Genomic DNA, 20988 nt, shown 5'->3' with positions numbered 1-20988 from the left:
GGGAGGAACAGTCAAGGCTTTCCAGGTGTGTCTATGTCAGTGGTGGGAGTGGTTGGTTGTGTTTTCAAAGGTACCGGTGGACAGTTTGTGTGTTTGTGTCTATGTCAGTGGAGGGAGTGGTTGGTTGTGTTTTCAAAGGTAACGGCTGACAGTTTGTGTGTTTGTGTCTATGTCAGTGGTGGGAGTGGTTGGTTGTGTTTTCAAAGGTACCGGCGGACAGTTTGTGTGTTTGTGTCTATGTCAGTGGTGGGAGTGGTTGGTTGTGTTTTCAAAGGTACCGGTGGACAGTTTGTGTGTTTGTGTCTATGTCAGTGGTGGGAGTGGTTGGTTGTGTTTTCAAAGGTACCGGCGGACAGTTTGTGTGTTTGTGTCTATGTCAGTGGTGGGAGTGGTTGGTTGTGTTTTCAAAGGTACCGGCGGACAGTTTGTGTGTTTGTGTCTATGTCAGTGGTGGGAGTGGTTGGTTGTGTTTTCAAAGGTACCGGCAGACAGTTTGTGTGTTTGTGTCTATGTCAGTGGTGGGAGTGGTTGGTTGTGTTTTCAAAGGTACCAGTGGACAGTTTGTGTGTATGTGTCTATGTCAGTGGTGGGAGTGGTTGGTTGGGTTGTCAAAGGTACCATGGACAGTTTGTGTGTTTGTGTCTATGTCAGTGGTGGGAGTGGTTGGTTGTGTTTTCAAAGGTACCAGCAGCCAGTTTGTGTGTTTGTGTCTATGTCAGTGGTGGGAGTGGTTGGTTGTGTTTTCAAAGGTACCGGCAGACAGTTTGTGTGTTTGTGTCTATGTCAGTGGTGGGAGTGGTTGGTTGTGTTTTCAAAGGTACCGGCGGACAGTTTGTGTGTTTGTGTCTATGTCAGTGGTGGGAGTGGTTGGTTGTGTTTTCAAAGGTACCGGTGGACAGTTTGTGTGTTTGTGTCTATGTCAGTGGTGGGAGTGGTTGGTTGTGTTTTCAAAGGTACCGGCGGACAGTTTGTGTGTTTGTGTCTATGTCAGTGGTGGGAGTGGTTGGTTGTGTTTTCAAAGGTACCAGTGGACAGTTTGTGTGTTTGTGTCTATGTCAGTGGTGGGAGTGGTTGGTTGTGTTTTCAAAGGTACCGGTGGACAGTTTGTGTGTTTGTGTCTATGTCAGTGGTGGGAGTGGTTGGTTGTGTTTTCAAAGGTACTGGTGGACAGTTTGTGTGTTTGTGTCTATGTCAGTGGTGGGAGTGGTTGGTTGTTTTCAAAGGTACCGGTGGACAGTTTGTGTGTTTGTGTCTATGTCAGTGGTGGGAGTGGTTGGTTGTGTTTTCAAAGGTACTGGTGGACAGTTTGTGTGTTTGTGTCTATGTCAGTGGTGGGAGTGGTTGGTTGTGTTTTCAAAGGTACCGGCGGACAGTTTGTGTGTTTGTGTCTATGTCAGTGGTGGGAGTGGTTGGTTGTGTTTTCAAAGGTACTGGTGGACAGTTTGTGTGTTTGTGTCTATGTCAGTGGTGGGAGGGGTTGGTTGTGTTTTCAAAGGTACCGTGGACAGTTTGTGTGTTTGTGTCTATGTCAGTGGTGGGAGTGGTTGGTTGTGTTTTCAAAGGTACCGGTGGACAGTTTGTGTGTTTGTGTCTATGTCAGTGGTGGGAGTGGTTGGTTGTGTTTTCAAAGGTACCGGTGGACAGTTTGTGTGTTTGTAAGGCCTTGTGGGGAAGGTCCGAGGGTTTTTAGGGACTCCTGTTTGGGCCTCTCCTTCCTTCCTTCCTTCCTTCCTTCCTTCCTTCCTTCCTTCCTTCCTTCCTTCTGAGATTCCCTCATTTTCCCTGCCTTGACTCCCTTTCCTACTTCCTTCCTATTTCCCTTCCTTCCTTCCTTCCTTCCTTCCTTCCTTCTGAGTTCCTACATTCTCCTTTCCATCCTTCCTCTCTTTCTTACTTCCTTCCTCTTTCCCTTCCTTCCTTTCTTCCTTCTGAGTTCCTACATTCTCCTTTCCATCCTTCCTCTCTTTCCTACTTCCTTCCTTCCTTCCTTCCTTCTGAGTTCCTACATTCTCCTTTCCATCCTTCCTCGCTTTCTTCCTTCCTTCCTTCCTTCCTTCCTTCCTTCCTTCTGAGTTCCTACATTCTCCTTTCCATCCTTCCTCTCTTTCCTACTTCCTTCCTTCCTTCCTTCCTTCCTTCTGAGTTCCTACATTCTCCTTTCCATCCTTCCTCTCTTTCTTACTTTCTTCTTCTTTCCTACATTTTTCCTTCCTCCTGAGACTCCTACTTTTCCCTTCCTTCCTTCCTTCCTCTTTCCTACACTTTTCCTTCCTTCCTTCCTCTCCTACTGAGCAAACTAAGGGCCACTTTCACAGTCACGTTTGTTTGTGTTGATGGTTACCAGTGAGTGGCCATCGCCGCTACCAACAAGAAATACACTTCCACGATTGTCCTTCGCTTGTTTGCACCAGTGCCAGAGACTGGAACCTCCGGCGACGGAGCTCTGGTGGCCGCGGGGGCTCCCCAGTGGAGTTAATCAATGCAATTACTTAGTAAATAACAAATTCTTGCTCTCAAGTGGTTATATTATTTCGTTAAATAGACATAAAAAATATCACACAACACAGCAACACGTTGCTCGGCTTCAATGGCAACATGAGAAAAAATAGAAGACTTTGAATGACATGAACTCACTTCACCTGCTGACCAGTAAACGTCCTGCTGAGAACTTCACTTTGATTGATTGGTTGATGGTTTATTGTTGCAAAAGTACACAGCCAAGGAGAAGGGAGGACCTTAATACTTGTCACTGTTATCCACCTGTTGTGCCTTCTTGGTCACTCTCTCGTATCATTCCAGTCAGCCCAGTGTGTAGGCACGGGGCATACATTCAGGGAACTGTTGTGTAAAGAATGAATGTGAAGTTTGCTGAGTAAGGTGAATGATGAACAAATGTAATGAATATAGGAGAAGCGTCTGTCTTGCTGACATCTGCTAAATAACAGAACTTTAATACTTGTCACCGTTATGTAATGCCCAGGAAACATTAGGCTGTCGGCAGATTTGAGCGGTGTATTACAGCGACACACTACACATTTTTTCATCACATTTATTCTTCACAGTTATTCTTTACATTTATTCTTCACGTTTACTTTTTGTACATTTATTTTTCACATCACTCCTTCATAATCCTCCGCTCAGCTGATGGAGTGTTGACATTTCAGCTCCGCACACCAACACTGCCGAACCATGCGTGTCCATCTTGTCACGACTGTCACCATGACTGTGGAAGTGGCCCTCAATCCCTGTCAGCCTTCCCTTCATACAAGACCAACATCACCAAACCAGCGTGGAAGCCAAACTGAACCCCCCTTGCCGTCCCCTCCTCAGGCCGCCGCTGCCCAGGTGTGTCACTGAGCCCCTGCGGAAGAAGGTTCGCTCGGCCGCCTTCGCCACCAACCCTTGCCGGCTGGTCTACTGTACGCAGGAGATGGTGGTGCTGCGGGAGGACCTGGTGGGAAAGATGTGCCGGAACTCTGTCCACTTCCCGCAGGACTGTGATCTCGCGCCTCATGTGAGTGTGGGCGGCTGTCTCCTTGATGGTTTGTTTTGGTCTTACGCCGCTTATTGCCTTCCTTCATGTTTACTTGCTTTCTTCTGTAGTTGGTTCCTTCCCTCCTTCCTTCCTTCCTTCCTTCCTTTCTTTTGTTTCTTCCCTGCTTGGTTCCTTCCTCCCTTCTTTCCTTCCTTCCTTCCTTCCTACCCTCCTACCCTCCTTTCTCTAATTCCTCCCTTCCTTCATCCCTTCCTTCCTTCCTTCCTTCCTACCCTCATACCCTCCTTTTGGTCTTACGCCACTTATTGCCTTCCTTCCTGTTTACTTGCTTTCTTCTATAGTTGGATCATTCCCTCCTTCCTTCCTTCCTTCCTTCCTACCCTCATACCTCCTACCCTCAATAAACAGATATTGATAAATCTTGGGGGTCCTTCACCACAATACTGAACAATGCCATAAGCATATGCGTACCCTATCGTAACAGACGTCCAGCTTCTAAGAAGAAACCCAAATGGTGGAATAACGAAATTCAAAATAGCCTATCTCTTAAAAAATGCGTATACAGTAGATACATATCAACTCAGAGCGAGGCTGACAAACTAGAGTTGGACAGAATTCGCCGCGAAACCAAGAAATTAATAAAACGAAGCAAGAAAAATCTTGAAGAATATATAGCGGAAACAAGTAAATCTAATCCTAAAGAATTTTTTAGCTATGTAAATAATAAAAAGTCACTCACTTGTGGTATCGGACCGCTTGTTAATGATAATGGTAACCACACGATGAAAATGAACTGGCTACAATCCTAAATAACTTTTTCGCATCCGTATTTACCGACGAAGATTGTTTATCACCTCAACCGCCGGAGGTTAGAAGAACCGAAAAGATGTTAAGTGGCGTGTTCATCGTAGAAAGTGACATTTTACGCACAATTGAAAAGATTAAAGTAAGCAAAGCTCCTGGTCCAGACAAAATTACCCCTAGGGTCTTAAAAGAAATCAAACATCAAATTCGTAAACCGCTCTCCATCATATTCAATAAATCTTTAACAGCTGGAAAAGTTCCGTCGGATTGGAAACTTGCAAATGTCACCAATTTTCAAAAAGGGGACAAGTCTCATCCAGGAAACTATCGACCAATTAGCCTGACATCTATTGTTTGTAAGTTAATGGAGACTATCATTCGCGACAATATGGTGAAATTCTTGAAGAAAATAATATTATAAATAATTCAACATGGCTTCCGTAGTAAACGTTCGTGTTTGACTAACTTACTTGATTTTTTTCACTATGTTTTTGAGGTGTTTGATGAAAGCAGATCAGTAGATATCACATATCTGAATTTTCAAAAGGCATTTGATAAGGTCCCCCACCAACGATTGCTCAGCAAACTACTGGCGCACGGTATCTCGGGTAACATTCACAATTGGCTTGCGGACTGGCTCTCTGAGCGGAAACAGAGAGTAGTTCTAAACGGTGTTACATCTAACTGGCTCGACGTCAGAAGCGGCGTACCTCACGGATCAGTGCTTGGCCCCATGCTCTTCTTAATTTATGTTAATGATATCGATGATGGGCTCACTTGCAAAGTATCAAAATTTGCTGATGACACAAAAATTGCTAGTAAAGTAACTGCGACACTCGACGAAGAAGCTTTACAATCAGATCTAGATCGACTTGCACGTTGGGCCAATCAATGGCAAATGAAATTTATTGTTGACAAATATAAAGTGTTGCACATCGGAAAAAATAACAATCGCGTTCGGTACGTAATGAATGGCCAACAACTTTCTGCAGTAAGTAAAGAAAAGGATCTTGGAATCACTATATCAAGCGATTTAAAGCCCGGTCAGCATTGTTCAGAGGTAGTTAAAACTGCAAACAAATTGGTTGGCTTCATCGGACGAGTCTTTAATAATAAATCGGAAAAAGTAACATTAAAACTGTATAATTCATTGGTTCGACCCCGTCTAGAGTACTGTGTACAGTTTTGGTCTCCCTACTACAGAAAAGTTGGAATGGGTCCAACGAAGAGTAACAAAGATGATTCCTAGGTTGAGAAATTTGTCATTTGAACAAAGGCTTAAAGAAGTAAATTTATTCAGCCTATCAAAACGAAGAATGCGAGGCGATCTAATAGAAGTGTTTAAAATGTTTAAAGGATTCAGTGATATTAATGCGGAAGATTACTTTACAATTGATCGATCGAATAGAACAAGAAGAAATCACAATTTGAAGATAAGTGGTAAAAGATTCTCGTCGCACGAAGCTAAACACTTCTTCTTCAGTCGAGTTGTTAATGTTTGGAACTCTCTACCCTGTGATGTTGTTGATAGTACAACAGTTATGGCCTTCAAGAATAGATTAGACAAGTGTTTTGAATCCAACCAGCAACTAAGATATTACTCATTGTCGTAATAACGTTAAGTTCTTTCGAATACTGGTGTCCTTGTCCGCTTTTATCGCCCGGTTATTGATAGCAGTAATGGTAGTTCTTTCCTCTTTCCTACATAATTTCCATGCAGTTTTTCCATGCTGCATGGTTCTTTTTCCTTTCCTGCCAGCTTTGGCTGGAGGGATGGGGGGGTGGCGAGGAGCCTTCACCTTTGCTGTCCTTCATCTTCCACCTTTGATTAGATAGTTAGTGTAGCTTGTCACAAACAACCTCGTAAGGACCAGCAGGTCTGCTGTTGTTTGTTCTTCCTTTGTGTTCCTTTGTGTTCCTTCCATCCTCCCTACCCTCCTTTCTCTAATTCCTCCCTTCCTTCCTACCCTCCTTTCTCTAATTCCTCCCTTCCTTCCTCAAATTCCTCCCTTCCTCTCCCACACCCTTTCCTCTTTCTCTCTCTTCGTCTTCCCTCCCATCCCTTCCCTTCCCTTCCCGCCACCCTCCTCCTTCTCCCCCGCCCCGACAGGTTGCCAGGACCATCGTGAACCAGTGCCACCTCGCCCCGCTGCCGCTCCACACAGTGCCGGTCTACTGGAACTTCGATCACTGCATGTCGCTCTACCCCACACCAGACGTCATCATCATCGCCGACAAGGACAAGGCTTTTAGCACCACCCACAGCGGCACCACAGTATTCAACCCGGTAGGAAGAGAGAGAGAGAGAGAGAGAGAGAGAGAGAGAGAGAGAGAGAGAGAGAGAATTTTGGAAGGAAGGAGGAAGGAAAGAGAAGAAGGAAGGGAAGAAGGGAAAGTATAGGAAGAAAACGAAAGGAGGAAAGGAAAAGTGTAGGAATTTTAGAAGGAAGGAAAAGTGTAGGAATTTTAGAAGGAAGGAAAAGTGTAGGAATTTTAGAAGGAAGGAAAAGTGTAGGAATTTTAGAAGGAAGGAAAAGTGTAGGAATTTTAGAAGGAAGGAAGGAGGAGAAAAAGGGAAAGTGTAGGAATCTCAGAAGAAAGGAAAGGAAGGAAAGGAAAGGAAGGAAAATGTAGGAGGGACGTAAAGGAGATTGTTATTATTTTTTCTCCCTCTTCATCTTTATTTCCTTTATCTTCTTTCCTTCCTGTTCATTTCTTCCATCTTTTTTTTTTTCTCATTCATTGTCTCCACCTTCTCTGTCTTTCCCATTTTCCATCTTCTCTCTTCTTCCTTCCTATTCCTTTCTTTATTATCTTTCTTTCCTTTTCTTCTCTCATTCTTCATCTTCTTCACCTTCTCTATCTTTCCCATTTTCCATCTTCTCTCTTCTTCTTCCTTCCTATTCCTTTCTTTATTATCTTTCTTTCCTTTTCTTCTCTCATTCTTCATCTTCTTCACCTTCTCTATCTTTCCCATTTTCCATCTTCTCTCTCTTCTTCTTCCTTCCTATTCCTTTCTTTCTTATCTTTCTTTCCTGCTTCCTGTTTTATCTTATTTATATTTTTCTGTGTTCCCTCAGCACCTGTTTTTCTTTGTTATTCCTTTCTTCTTTCTTATCTTTTTAATCTTTATCTATTCCTTCCTTTATCTTCTCTGTCCCTTTCTTCTAACCTGTTTCCTATTCCTCAGTAGTTCTTTATCTCCTCATTTTTATCTTCTTCATCTTTTTCAGTCTTTCTTTATCATCTGTGTTTCTTATTCTTTGTTTATTTGTTATTCTCTTCTTTATCCGCCATTTCTCAGCCTCTCTTTTATCTACCAATCCTCGGCAGTTCGTCATCTACCTCTCGTCTTCCTTCCGCAGGGCTCCTTCTTCAGCAGCGAGTTCTCCTTCAAGGTGTATTTCCCCTCGGCGCGGCAGGTGGAGGACAGCCAGATCAGCTCCACGGAGGAGACCTAAGCACGCTCGGTATCCTTGGACGCTTTGGGTTCCCACAACAACAAGAACTATTTCCACAGAGAAGATTAGCTGGGTTGGGTTCTCATGAGTTCTGTTCATGTTCATAGTGCAGAAGCCTTGTTGAACTGTCATTAGGCTCATGAATCTACCTAAAGCCTTGTCAAACTATCACCAGGCTCACAACACTACCCATGGACATACTAACACAACCTCCACCAAAGCCTTGTCAAACTATCACTAGGCTCACAACACTACCCATGGACATACTAACACAACCTCCACCAAAGCCTTGTCAAACTATCACCAGGCTCATAACACTACCCATGGACATACTAACACAACCTCCACCAAAGCCTTGTCAAACTATCACTAGGCTCACAACACTACCCATGAACATACTAACACAACCTCCACCAAAGCCTTGTCAAACTATCACTAGGCTCACAACACTACCCATGGACATACTAACACAACCTCCACCAAAGCCTTGTCAAACTATCACCAGGCTCACAACACTACCCATGGACATACTAACACAACCTCCACCAAAGCCTTGTCAAACTATCACCAGGCTCACAACACTACCCATGGACATACTAACACAACCTCCACCAAAGCCTTGTCAAACTATCACTAGGCTCACAACACTACCCATGGACATACTAACACAACCTCCACCAAAGCCTTGTCAAACTATCACTAGGCTCACAACACTACCCATGGACATACTAACACAACCTCCACCAAAGCCTTGTCAAACTATCACCAGGCTCATAACACTACCCATGGACATACTAACACAACCTCCACCAAAGCCTTGTCAAACTATCACTAGGCTCACAACACTACCCATGAACATACTAACACAACCTCCACCAAAGCCTTGTCAAACTATCACTAGGCTCACAACACTACCCATGGACATACTAACACAACCTCCACCAAAGCCTTGTCAAACTATCACCAGGCTCACAACACTACCCATGGACATAACAACACAACCTCCACCAAAGCCTTGCCAAACTATCACCAGGCTCACAACACTACCCATGGACATACTAACACAACCTCCACCAAAGCCTTGTCAAACTATCACTAGGCTCACAACACTACCCATGGACATACTAACACAACCTCCACCAAAGCCTTGTCAAACTATCACTAGGCTCACAACACTACCCATGGACATACTAACACAACCTCCACCAAAGCCTTGTCAAACTATCACCAGGCTCACAACACTACCCATGGACATACTAACACAACCTCTACCAAAGCCTTGTCAAACTATCACCAGGCTCACAACACTACCCATGGACATACTAACACAACCTCCACCAAAGCCTTGTCAAACTATCACTAGGCTCACAACACTACCCATGGACATACTAACACAACCTCCACCAAAGCCTTGTCAAACTATCACCAGGCTCACAACACTACCCATGGACATACTAACACAACCTCCACCAAAGCCTTGTCAAACTATCACCAGGCTCACAACACTACCCATGGACATACTAACACAACCTCCACCAAAGCCTTGTCAAACTATCACTAGGCTCACAACACTACCCATGGACATACTAACACAACCTCCACCAAAGCCTTGTCAAACTATCACCAGGCTCACAACACTACCCATGAACATACTAACACAACCTCCACCAAAGCCTTGTCAAACTATCACCAGGCTCACAACACTACCCATGGACATACTAACACAACCTCCACCAAAGCCTTGTCAAGTGCAGGTGTGTGAGCCCTGAAGTGCTTGAGAATATGGACCCAACCTCTCCACTCTGATGGCCTTGTTCTGTCACTGCAGTGGTTGATCTCCCCCTGTTCTATACCCATTCAAGTTCTCCCAAGCTGCTCCATTTCCCTCTGCCCAGTAGTCCTACCCATTCCTGAACACCTTGAGGAAGTTGGAATCCTTGCCCATGGGTTGTATTTCAAAACATTTCGTCTGAGTTCACACATTTGCCAAGGCTTTCAAAGGAGTTTTGGGCATTTAAAGGAATAGTTTTATGAGCCTGGGGGTAGTTTGCCACTTCTTCTGTATCATGAACCCAAGAAGACACTCATTAGAACCCAATTGATCCCCTCTTTGGCCTTTAGAAATGGTTGATGTAAGAATCGAAAGTGTCTTATGATAGTGAGCTAAGCCTCATCTCGTGCTGTGTAACGAGAAATATTGGTGAGTTTGGTAATAAAGGTAACACAGCCTTCCTTTTGCTCTATATTATCCTCTACATCTCTAAACGGCCTTCATTCATTCTACTGTATTTTATTCTTCCTTCATCTAGGTTGCCACTAGTGAAAAGGAAGAAGGAAAATACAAATTCCCTATATGCGAATCTGGAAGGAATGTGGCGTACAAGATGTAGGGAGCAGTATAGGCGGCGTGCACGAGAGTTACTGTTCACCCTCGCAACGGGGCTGCTGTCAGGTTGGAGGTGGCTGGTAGTCTGGGAAACGACTTGTCGGGGAACTCGTTCGTGTTGCTGCCGCAGGTATATATGGAGAATCACTACGCGCCTCCAATATTGCTCCCACAGCAATAATAACCTTTCCAAGGTATCACATACTGTTGTGTTACTCTAGTTTTACCGGCGCATCGAGCATATACTGCGTCTTCAAGTGATGATAAGAAATAAGTAACATAATATTCCTGTCCCTTCAACAAAATTAAAACACCTGGTAGTGGGGAGGGCTATGAAGACCAGGGAATTGTGGGGTAAAGCAGCGATTGCAATGATGCTGCCTACCTGAAATGAAGCGATTCTGTGCTCTACTTGCGGCGAAAATATATTTTTTTGTAAGTAAAGCTACCAATGACGGCCCAGTGGGCCAGCGCCATTTTGATGGCAACACTGCGCCTGTAATTCATAAAGGCTAAGTGCTTAGTTTTGGGCCCTTAGTGCGTAGTTTTGAGAACATTGACGGCCGTACCATAAGGCACCCTCCTCAACTATAGAAACTCTTCGGCCAATTTCTCATACCATAATCTTCGAGGGGCCCTCTCCGTAAGCGAAGGAACGGTGTTGACGGGCGAAATTGTTGGAATCTGGCAAGGGGTCGAGATAGGTAGCCTACATCCTCGTCAGCCCCTTCGCATATTTTATGCGTCAATTCTTCATTTCTCTCATTAATATAGTAATAAATGCAGGAATTATAATAAAACGTATTTGATCTAATATGAATCTGCAAGTTTTTTTAAATAAATGATTTAAAGTTTTGTTTAAGACTTTAGGGTTGTATCATGATTTTTAACCCTTGCCGAGTTCCCGTGTCAACACGCCTCCTTGGTCAACTCAAGAAACTAGGTAGTCTTTTCCTATAACTCCGATGGGGCTCGAGCACTTTTCTAACGGCTCCTTGCTTGACGGGATGGTAGCGAGGGGCAGAGAAGTGATAACGCCGGGCACATGTGGACACGTACCCTGGCTGTGTGCGTGGAGAGAAGTGGAAACCAAGGGGTGCTGACGCCACTCCCCATCCCCAAGGCCTCCCGTCTCTTCTCATATATCTATATATCTATATATATATATATATATATATTTATCTCTATATATATGTATATATATATACCGAACAGTGCAGTCTAGAACGTTACAGTATATTCGATCATACATGAATGAACATGTAGCAAAAATCTGGGCGAGTTGGCAACTTCCTGCCTGGCGCCTGACTGCGGGCCCGCAGGCGCGGGCGGGCCTTGCTCCTGCCCCCTGCTCGCGTCGCCCGGAGTCTCCCAGAGGCCCATAGACCACGGGGGAAGCTTCCAGCACAACAATATTATCATATATACGTATAAATGCTTATAAATCGCGTTTTTCAACTTTGAATATTACTTTGCGAGTAGAGGAAGCCCATTTCTTTATAAAATGATGAGATATACACACTTTCAGAGGCATATGATAAGTGTGGGCGGTATGGCAACACCGACGCCCGGCCGGGAGATTGTCAGACCTCCCTCCTCCTTCATCTTCCTACCTCCTCATCCATTCGATCATCCATCCATTTCTACATATGTCCCTTCGTGGGACCATGGACCTTTGTGCAGCCCATGAGTTGGGCTGCAGATATGGCAAGACAGTCTTAACTTTCCCTCGTTCATTCCGTCCTTGGTTCCTGTCTGCCTCGATATATGTGCCACATTATTTTTAATTTGCTTTCTTAATTAAGTCCCTAGATTACGATTTAGTACAGTATGCCTTAAAAGGAAGAAAATGGAAAAAGAGGACGGGTTCTTTTGGAGCGGCAGCTCAAAGACTATAAGAGAAAGATGGGAAAGCTTCTATCTAAAAGCGATAAAGAAAATGTGAGGCAGATATAGACCAGCAGCGCCATCTGTTGAGCCGACGCCAAACCATATCAAGTACGTCGTCTGCAGGTGTAGGGTCTCCTCTTCATCTTCTTGTGACCTTATCGCCTTGTAGTTTATCATATGCGTAGATCTTATTTTTGACATTATGTATGAACAATATTTATTTTTTCATCATTCATTATGTGTTATATGATTATTATATGCTATCTTTCATCAGTGACGGGTGGTATAACCACAAAGACCATAGTTCATGAAGTGTACTTTTTACATACACACACACACACACACACACTCAGCTATTTACTTAACTAATTAGTGTATTTTGGACAAAGAAACAATGCTATAAAGGTGCAGTTCAGTTGTATTTGTCTAGAAAAGTATATACAACAAATATATGCTGGCATGTAGATATATGGCACGCATTGTGCATTATAGAAAATGCATGAACACAGACACACAAGCAAAAGAAAATATGAGAAAGAAATATTGGTCTCATAATTATACACAAAGTAAAGAAAGATAATAGGGCAGTAATGCAATGGAATAATCTCAAGAATATAGGAATAAGAATAATAAAGAAAATTACACATATAACAAATAGACAAGTACAGTCACTTATAAAAGTTACATACTACCAGGCCATGTAAATTGAACTTATAGATTATCTGAAGTACACAGTGCAGCAGGAGGTGCTCACTGGCCTCCTCCACGGTCCTGCACAAGGAGACTATAGAACAGGAGAGGGGGCCTCTATGGGAGACCGTGGGCGGGTGTTGGTGTATGTCGGTTGCAACAGATGGCGCAGGAGCAGCTTTGTTTACATCCAGGCGCCTCCCCCCCTCCAGACCCACCCCAAGCCCCCAGTACCCATCAGCAGTGTTGCTACATGGGATCAAGCAGCAAATGTTGCTACTTTTTTCTTCAGTCTGGTTATTTCCCATTTTAAATAAAAAAAATAAAGGTAGATAAATATTAAAATGAACAGTAGGAACTATATATACTGTATATATTTACTAGGTAGATATAGCCTGACTGCATGTCATGAGTAATGCTATTATTGTTATATTATTATACCGCAATTATATTATTTTCTCTGCATGTGTGGTTAGATGTGTTTTATGTGTTTAACTTTTCTGTATACATACTGGAATGAACCAAGGAATTGTAGCCCTACTGCCGTACTTTAAAACTATGTGATCATGTTTTTTCTTCCAAACTCATTGTTTTAGCACGCACGCTGACTCCCATCAGTAATGATGATATATATACATTGAGTCATTGGTTTGTTGGGGGAAAGAGTGGGTGAATATAATTATCTCGGTCTAACTTATACTGTTTATTATACCGCTATTTGCAGCAATATCTTTCTCTGCTCCGATTGCAACGCTGCCTCGTTCAAAAATCATAACACCGCCGCGGCCGCCACGTTTACCAGCCGGAGCCTCAAATCATGTCCCTTTGTGGTGATAAAGAGGACACAGCCTGGTGTGAAGCTACATTTATTACGGAAGGATGCCAGCCGGGGTAAGTGATATATATATAAATAATGATAATGTGGAAATTCTAATCATTTTCACGCTGACAGTTCTGAACTTGCTAACTGCATGCCTCCCCTCCTCCCGCGGCAAGAGGCCGAATGGCCTACACACGGCAGCTCCAGATTCCTCCCCATTACCACCTGTCAGCCTCGTCCATGTAGCTATCCAGTCTACTCTTAAAACAAGCTATCGTCCCTGCACTCACTATGTGATTGTTGAGTCTATTCCATTCCCCCACCACCCTATTACTAAACCAATGCCTGCCCATTTCCCTCCTAAATTTATACTTTTCTAATTTAAGTCAATTACTGCATGTTCTATCTTGCCAAACATCTTATGCAAAAGTTAATCAGCATCTCCACTCTTTCATCCCTTACACTGATAAACTCTGGAACAGCCTTCCATTGTCCGCATTTCCTCCTGCCTATAATCTGACCTTCAAGAAGAGTGTATCAAGACTCTACTTTTGTTTGGGAGTGGCGAGTAGTGGGGCTTTTTTTTCTAGTACGCTTTGTTGCTCTTGAGCTGTCTCCTTTGTTTAAAGAAAATAATAGTTAAATAAATGGAAGTTGGTCGCCAATGCTTCCAACACATTTTGGTGCCATATCTACAAGTGGCTGGTGACTGTAAGCATCTCAGCAACCTGCATGCATCTATGCCATTCCTATCACGGTGCATGGAGCAAGCTTCACATAACACTCAGACAGAGACAGTTTAATTATGGTTACATATCAGACTCAGTTTATTGCTCAGTCTATTAGATGCAGTGCTGTTAATATTGTTAGTGGTTGTATTAGTACAATTAATGTATTTATTTTAATTAATTTATCAATATTTATTTACTATATTCTTAGTGTTTGAAAATTCCAATACTAGCATTAAGATAAACAAAAATATCAGAAATATATTTATACTCATTAATTATTATTGCTTTTCTTATTATTACTTCCTTCAATGTCCTGGCACTTTGACATCTAGTGTTTTTCTGTCTAGCAGCCAAAATTGTGGTCTTTCTGAATGTGTATGTCCTAAGTCTTCATTGGTGTATCTAGCTATATAACAAAAATCTGCATCTCTCTCCCTTCTCACCCAGTTGTCCCCGTACATCCTTTCAGTATCCAAAGAATTTCAATTTACATCTTGTAATCACTCAACTAATGCAGTGCAATCCTCATCTCTGTATTTTATCGTGTGGACATACTCTTTCCTTCCATGTTCCACTGTCGTATGTTATTCCACATCTAACACAACCACATCCCAACAGACCCGAACACGTCCGATATCATCCAAGAGAATGTGGCAGCTGAAGGGGGAGAGGCCAAGAAAGAGGCCAAGGGTGAAGACATTTAGCCACCCCCCCTGAAGTACATGGCATCATTCAACCCTCTTGGTGAGCTGCAGGAATGTGCTTCCCATTGCAGTGCACCAGCTCCATGTACTGATTTTGGTATGAATACTTCATCTAGTGTTTGTTGATTGTTGTGTTATTAATCTAATTATGACTTCACAAAATAGACTGTGCAAGTCACTTAACACATGCCCTGCTCAACATCACTTTTAAGTTGTAGAATTCCTTCATATGGATGCTGATTTATGTATCCTGAAATGATTGGATATTGATTGTCTTAACATTTTTTTTGAACCATGTCTTTGGGTGTAGATCCAGGAAATGAGTTTTTGGGGGGGACGTCAGACTTTTTGCGGGTGGAAGGAGCATTAGCATTACCGATTAGCCATTCTAGGCAGTCCTGGTCTTGAAAAACTGGTGAAGTGACCTAAATCAATGGGTATAACGGCCTGGACTCTGTGCCAAGGCATTGTTTTAGCCGCAGCGCGCTTTTGAGCTAGTTTTCCTGTATCACTCAGGAACATTGGGGGGGCCTGGGCCCCCCTTTGGATCCACCAATGTAGCTATGTCTTATAATATATCTATCCTTTACAGTCTGATGGTGCATCCTTCTAGGTTGTCAAGTTTTAGTAGCTACTCATGAGAAGTATTCCTTATAATGATCATTGATTTCCAGATGGTTTGCACTAAAATAAGTGTTGTGTAACCTGCCGCAAATAATAATCAGCTGTAGTCAACCCTTGCTTTAAAGAACCAATATGGAGGAAAGGGGTGATGTTATATCCAAAAATCTTTTACATCTGAAGTATCCAACCTTTTTGTGTATAATAAACTTTGTTTGTTACATGAACTTAAAAGTTCACAATTTCCATACATGATTCTTTTTTCCTTGTATTTGATGATTAATCCTGACATGTATTTCCATTATCAGTAGGTAACAAGACAATAATACACATTATAACAATGTATATATTATAGCCCAATGAGTGCACGAGATCATTTACCTCATCAGTGACGCCAAGTCCAGGAGTCCTTCCCTAAATTCTTTGCCCGAATTTGTGACACCAAGTATAATAACTAGTTTTAGTGACCATTTGCATCCATTTTTCACTTTGATTAAAAAATTGCCTCTCAACAGGTGTGAACTTGATGGGGTTGGAGGAAACTCGACTCGGCCATCAAGCTCACCACAATATAGTAAGGAACCTCTTGTTCTCAGTGATAATTTATCCTCTTTAGTTACTATTCCGTGTTGCTTTAATCACAACTAATGTGTTGGAAACATTACTGCTTAATAACATACCTCACATCTCTGCATACAAATTGAGTTCAATATTCAACTGTTACACCAGTAGGCTTCATATCTCAAAAAAAAGTATGTAAAAAGGTTGAAATTTTGAATGATATATTTAAACTCTTTATTATGTTTCTATGGGTGTAGTACCGTTACGATTAGTCGAGTGATCAGCATATGGGTCTTATGTTTTTGATAGCATAGGTTCAAATTTTGCCATAGGCTGTTGGCATTTGATAGTAACAGTAGTGTCCACAGATATCTACCTGTCTCTTGTTTATCCTGTTCCACTTTAAACCATGACTGGCCAATCTTTGAAGAGGTAGCATAACCTTGAAGTGCCACTAACAAACCTTTGTCCATTCTTCTGATGTGATTTTTTTTTTTTTTTTTTTTTTCCCCCACCTGCCTATAGCGCCGGTAGGTTTTCTTCAGGCGCCTGGCGGTCGGCCCAGGCCCGTCATGATGCAGGCTTTTTTTTTTTATAGTGGTACCATTTAGTATTGGCTCATGCGCTGCCGCCCAGAACTCATTCTTGATTCACTTGGATGGTTTAGCAGGGCTTAGGTATGACTAACATTGCAGAAACAGGGAATTTTTATATTTTTAGTGTGGCAACACATTGACAAATGTTTTAGTATGGACTGAACATCAAAGATATATATGGTAAATGGGTGCTTGTAGATCTTGACATTATATCTGTCAAGAGTCTCCAGTTGTATCCTCTCCCCCATCTCTCCTGAAAATATTACTCTTGTCAGGCAATCTAAGTGAAGCCTTCCATCGATGCTGGCATGCAGACATAATGTCAATGCTTAGATTCACTGTCCTTATAGCACTGAAAATAATGCAATTACATGCACATATTTTATTATTTAGAATTGTGATTAAATATTTTTTCATGTATTTTCAGACATGAAAAGTGAAAATTGCTCCACACAACAGTCTGTCGTCTGCACCGGGAGGCAAGGCAGCTCAAAGCCCAGGCTGTTACAAATCCTGGGCAGTTTTTGCCCAGAGCCAGCAATATTTTAGATCCAATAGGGATGGATTTTTTCTGAGGTCAGGTTCAACATGCTGCAAGATGCCAAGATCTAAGCCTAGTAGGAGATATGGGTTACAAGAGAGGAGGTTTGCTCTGGCCTTATACTATCAAAGTCGAAATGCTAATAGATTTCTGAGCACAGTATTTCACTTGTCTTCAGTTTCAACACTTCACTCATGACTCAGGGGTATTTCAGTACATGTTGGCTGGAGCAAACAGACTCTGACAGCCCTGCAGCAAAGAGCATAGGCTTTGTCAAAAGAAGAGAAACTTCGTGGGATTTGCCATTATTTAGAATTACTCTTGTTACGCCAAGAATTTTTTTCCATATACTTTGCCAAATATTGCAAGTAATGCACCATTGTTGGGCTTGCTTGTTATAAATCAGATCTTGTTCAATTAACAAGCTTTGGGTGTCTGCCACTTTTCAGTTGTAATGCAAGGAATCATTTATCTTCCCTGCTAGATATCACACGTAATGCACCATTGTTGGTTTTGCCTGTTATAAATCAGATCTTGTTCAGTTAAAAAGCTTTAGGTGTCTGCCACTTTCCAATTGTAATGCAAGGAATCCCCTGCCAGATATCGCATGTAATGCACCATTGTTGGTTTTGCCTATTATAAATCAGATCTTGTTCAGCTCGCAAGCTTTGAATATCTGCCATTGCTTATTTCAGGTGTAATGCTTGGAAGCATTTGTTCTCTTCCCTACCCAACAGTATGCAATACTTTATTGTGGATTTTGCCTGTTATATTTAATCTTGTTCAGGTAGCAAGCTTTTGGTGTCTGCCTTACCTAATATGTCCTGCAGTGACACTTGGCTTGGTTTCATAATGTGAAATACAGCATGTAATTTCATCACACTAAGTGTCTATCATCACGTGTCTGGCATCATTAATGTGGCTTCCAGGAGTAATCTTGTTTGTATTACAGCTTGCAAATTTTTTTCTGCTTTATATGATATACATAATCACATAGGTATGATTTACAAAATGTAATGGCAGTTGATATTCTTGACTAATGCCTCATAAACCTTGTGAAAAATAATGCTTTTTTGAAAGGGGGGGGGGGGGGACAGAGAGTGGTTTGTTTGGTTGGCCAGTTCAAGGAGTTTCATATCAAATGATTTTATTACATCCAACTTTAATGTGTGCTAAAAACATATATTTTATTACATCCAACTTTAATGTGTGCAAAAAACATATATTTTATTACATCCAACTTTAATGTGTGCTAAAAACATATATTTTATTACATCCAACTTTAATGTGTGCTTCCTGCAATAAATGCTACATGTTTACTGATGTAGCCCATAAAATACATATCACTCTCTGCCCTGTAATTTGGTGTGTCACATACTGCAGCATAACTTTCCTGCTATTTTCTTACACTATGAGTTGCCTTATTTTGTCTCATTTGCTTTTATCATATGTGCCTCCGCTGCATAGCTGTGCCTGCTGAACTTAATATCTTCATGACCCTAACACCAAGGTCAGAGCTTGTGAGATCATACCGTGTCCTACATTCCATTTTCACCTCCAGGCTCGCCTGTCTCCCAGGACCACCAAGTTATTGCATTCCATTTAAGACAACTCATGTGTTACCTTCTTAATGTCCTCCATCATGTATTTCAGCATGTTTTATGATGCTTTGCTCTGATATTGATGTGCCTTGCAACATTTTTATACAGTTTTCATTGTATATAATGCACCATTGTTGGTTTTGCCTGTTATAAATTGGGTCATGTTCAGTTAACAAGCTTTGAGTGTCTCCCATTGTTTATTTCAGTTGTAATGGTTAGAAGCTTTTGTTCTCTGCCCTGTCAAGCAGTATGCAATGCTTGCCATTATCTGGCACTTGTACAGTTAGTAAGATGTTTTTACTCAGCTAAGAGCATTCTGCAAAAGGTAAAGGTACGGTTGGGGGCATACGCTGTAGCAGCGCATGGCCTCGGTGCTCATCTCTGTAACATTAGCCCATGAGCCTGTGGTGTTAGGGAACCCATTACCCTGGGACACAGGACCAGTGTGACATCCGGGTTACCACAGTTGCAAAGGCATTATAGTAATTTAGCATGCATAGAATGTTGTATGCTTTGCTTGTATTTAAAGCACTGGATATGTTTGCTACACACACACACACACACATATATATATATATATATATATATATATATATATATATATATATATATATATATATATATATATATATATATATATATATATATATATATTAGCAAATGCTTTCAACATCATATTTTTCCTAAAAAAACAAATTGATATAGTGTAGATAATACCTAATAAAACATAAGAACAAATATATTTTTCTTTACCCCATTAGTAAATCATTTTACAATGAAAAAAAATAAGTGAAGGCTGGATAGGGTGCTGTGGCAGGTACTTCAAAAATAGTAAAGCTACCCCTGAAAAGTGACGTTTTTGGTGGGCTGCAATAGATGCACGCCCGAGGAATTACTACATACCACTATCTCTTCGTATATAGTCTCTTTGGTCCTGCACCAGGGGCAGTGACTCCTTGGGCAGTGAGGGTCGGGGCCAGGCGCAGGCGGTGGAGGTGAGCGCTGAGTCGTGTGTGGCCCAGGCGGAGGCGTGTCAGGTACTCCACGTGTCAAAGGTAAACACTTGCTCTTGCTGTACAGGTGACCCGTTGGAGAGTCAGGCCTTCGCATCGGCACAACCTGTAAGAATAAAAACAAAACAAGCAGTATCCATTACACATCTTCCAATTCCCTATTTCTTGCACACCACATCTTTTCCAGAAAACTCTTCGGTAAAGATTCGTATTAGGTCCGTCAGTATCTCATAATCTACTGTTATGCCGGACGTATTACTTGGGTTCCGTGTCGCCGTCACAAGACTCCGTGGGAGGGAGATTATACATAAACACTTTGCACAACTTCTGTAGTTTAATATTCTTCCTTAGTAGTACACTTCACTCGGACTCTTCACTGACCACTAGCTTACTATGACTGGGACTGGACTCCTCTCGCCCTCTTCTCCTATATATATATCCAGAACAGTACAGTCTAGAATGTTACAGTATATTTTAGATCATACAAGAACATGTAGCAAAAATATATGGGAGTTGGCAACACTTCCCGCCTGGCTCGCCTTGCTCCCCGCCCCCTTGCTCGTTTCTCCGGGAGCCTTCTAGAGGCCTATGGTCGCCGGGGGAAGCTTCCAGCACAACACTACTTTATGAAACCTCACTATCTCTTCATATATCTTTTCTACAAACCTTCAACAGTCATGGAAACGCGTTGAAAATCCAATTCAAGGAATTTTTTTTTTACTCTTGAAAATAAGGGATAATGTTTACGAAAGCGCGTCGCCTCCTTACCTCTGCTGGCCGCGGCGACGCTGCAGCCGCCGCAGCCGCAAAATAGCTCGCAGAGGGCTTAGGGTCGGGGAGTATACTTAAACTACTCCAACCGAACTTTACAACCTACTAACGGGGAGGCTGCGCCACCCTGGACCCCCCCCTCATGTATATGTGACTTATTTAAGCGAGGAGGTATTTCTCGCAACACCCGCTGCAGCGTCGCCGCGGCCAGCAGAGGAGGCGACGCGCTTTCGTAAACATTATCCCATATCTTCAAGAGTAAAAAAAAAAGTCCTTGAATTGGATTTTCAAAGCGTTTCCAT

The 20988-nt window shown here is 42.3% G+C and overlaps 1 long non-coding RNA gene and 1 pseudogene across 1 annotated transcript; both read left to right on the top strand.

The window, feature by feature from the left end:
- The window catches only part of LOC126984348 (DNA polymerase epsilon subunit 2-like), a 40807-nt pseudogene extending 32275 nt beyond the window's left edge, over positions 1–8532 (top strand).
- Positions 8533–13401: 4869 nt separating this feature from the next.
- Positions 13402–19474, top strand: LOC126984760 (uncharacterized). The gene is made up of 4 exons (XR_007737634.1): positions 13402–13618; positions 14897–15079; positions 16119–16177; positions 17188–19474. It is a non-coding gene; the product is annotated as an uncharacterized LOC126984760 (long non-coding RNA).
- The last annotated feature ends 1514 nt before the right edge of the window (positions 19475–20988 follow it).

This window comes from Eriocheir sinensis, chromosome 57, assembly GCF_024679095.1.
Source record: "Eriocheir sinensis breed Jianghai 21 chromosome 57, ASM2467909v1, whole genome shotgun sequence".
Classification (NCBI taxonomy): Eukaryota; Metazoa; Arthropoda; class Malacostraca; order Decapoda; family Varunidae; genus Eriocheir; species Eriocheir sinensis.
Note: the sequence above shows the minus strand (reverse complement) of the source record. Positions and strands in the feature narration are given on the sequence as shown.